The sequence below is a fragment of the Babylonia areolata genome, chromosome 1 (assembly GCF_041734735.1).
Source record: "Babylonia areolata isolate BAREFJ2019XMU chromosome 1, ASM4173473v1, whole genome shotgun sequence".
In the NCBI taxonomy this organism is placed as follows: Eukaryota; Metazoa; Mollusca; class Gastropoda; order Neogastropoda; family Buccinidae; genus Babylonia; species Babylonia areolata.
The window spans coordinates 60,065,718-60,068,217 of NC_134876.1; positions in this window are offsets into that span (position 1 = coordinate 60,065,718).

A 2,500-nucleotide genomic window follows, 5' to 3' on the forward strand; every position below is an offset into this window, starting at 1 on the left:
ATGGTGTGGTGTGGTGTGGTGTGGTGTGGTGAGGTATGGTATGGTATGGTATGGTGTGGTGTGGTGTGGTATGGTATGATGTGGTGTGGTATTGCATGGTATGGTATGGTATGGTATGGTATAGTGTGGTGTGGTGTGATGTGGTATGGTATGGTGTGGTGTGGTGTGGTGTGGTGTGGTGTGGTATGGTATGGTATGGAATGGTGTGGTGTGGTATGGTATGGTATGGTATAGTATGGTGTGGTGTGGTGTGGTATGGTGTGGTTTGATATGGTATGGTATGGTATGGTGTGGTGTGGTGTGGTATGGTATGGTGTGGTGTGGTATGGTATGGTATGGTATGGTGTGGTGTGGTGTGGTGTGGTGTGGTATGGTGTGGTGTGGTGTGGTATGGTATGGTGTGGTGTGGTGAGGTATGGTATGGTGTGGTGTGGTGTGGTATGGTATGGTATGGTATAGTGTGGTGTGGTGTGATGTGGTATAGTGTGGTATGATGTGGTATGCTATGGTGTGGTCTGGTATGGTATGGTGTGATGTGGTAATGTATGGTATGGTATAATGTGGTATAGGTGCTGTATGGTATGACACGGCATGCTTAGCAATGTATGGTGTGGCTCGGTGTGGGGTGATACCAGGCATGGTATGGTATGATATCGTATGGCATGGTGTGGTGTGGTGTAGGGTGATGTGGTATGGTAATAGAACTGTGAGGCTGTTGAATAGTAGGATATTGTGTGGCGTGGTGTGGTGTGGTGTGGTGTGGTGTGGTGTTGTGTTGTGTATGCTATGGTATGCTATGGCATTGCCTCGCGCGTCGTATTGCTTTGCATCGCATTGCATTGCGTTGTGTTGTATTGCACAGTCATGTATTGCGCTGTATTGATTAGTATTGCATTTTATTGTACACCGTTACCGTTACTCTGTCTACGTTTAGTCTTGACGGTATACACAAGATATGATATTCTCCACCAAATGAATCATGCTCTGCACACACACACACACACACACACACACACACACACACACACACACACACACACACACACACACACACACACACACACCGTCTCTGTTTCTGTCCCCAATTAGTATATGAATGTAGGTATGTACATGAATGTTCGTTTTTATGTGTTTATCCTAAAATCCGTCTTTTCTCTCACAAATGTACACATTTTCCTGACATTTTTTTCTCATCTCCACTCTGTTTCTCTGTCTCTGTCTCTGTCTCTCTCTCTGTGTGTCTTTCTGAAATGGATGTAAGTCAGCAAGGACATATTGGATGAATAGGCAGTACTCTAAAATCTTAATCCTTGTATGAAATAAAACCAAAGACGTTTTGAGTAATAATTTCTGAGTACAGGAGTATCCGTTTCCCGTTTGTGTGATGGTCACTTAATTAATCACAGGTAATGAGTAGACGGTACAACATGTCAGTATCAGTTTGAGAGGAAGAGCCTTTTCCTCTCTTCCCACCCTTTGCTCCCTTCCTCCCCCCACCCCTCCCTCCCTCCCTCCCTCCCTCCATCCCTACCCCACTTCTCTGTATTCGATTTTCTTTTCTTTTTTTTTCCTTTTCTTTCCGTTTAATTCATTTCTCTTTTATCATCTTCCCATTGTTCGTCGGTGTGTGTTTTTCCTGGTGGATTCTCGTAAGATTCTGTCAGACTCTACTTTGAGCTAACCAACACTATCCATCACACAATGAAAGTAACAATCAATCATACAAACGAACACACACACACATCCCACCACCCCCTTACTCCTCCCCCTCCCACACACACACACCCCATACACACCACAAAATTAAACATATAACTAATCTTAATCATTCGATTCCCTTCCCCCTTAACTGTGACTTTCATCCTTCTCACGATCGCAGAACACATCATCATCATCATCATCATCATCGTCGTCATCATCATTGTCGGCGGCAGTAGCGGCGTTGTCGTCGTTGTCGTCATCATCAGAGGACGACGACGACGAGGGAGCCGGTGAGGACTTTTTCGTCTCTTCTCCCCGAGGGTTGTAGTGGCTGCCGGGCGTTGGTGTCGGCAAGGGGCTGCTGACCACTCGCTCCAGAGTTCTGGGTCTCTGCGCGACCTGGGCGTTTTTGTTTTGGCTGTTGCTGCTGCTGCTGCTGCTGCTGTTGCTGTTGCTGTTGCTGTCTGACGTCAGCTGTGGCTGTGACGCCATGGCCGCCTGTGACGTTACCTGTGCTTGGTTGGAGGAGGAGGATGCTGGGTGCTTCCTGCGGCGGAGTGCCGCCGAAACGGGAGCCAACTCTAGCAGACCGCTGGTGGACGTTTGACGGCTGACACCTTGATGGGGAGTGGGTGGAAGGGGTGGGGGTGGGAGGGGGGGGGGGTGAGGGTAAGGATGAAAAATCACACACACACACACACACACACACACACACACACACACACACACACACACACACACACACACACACACACACACACACACACACAATGTGTACAGTTTCTTGACAGAATTTGGT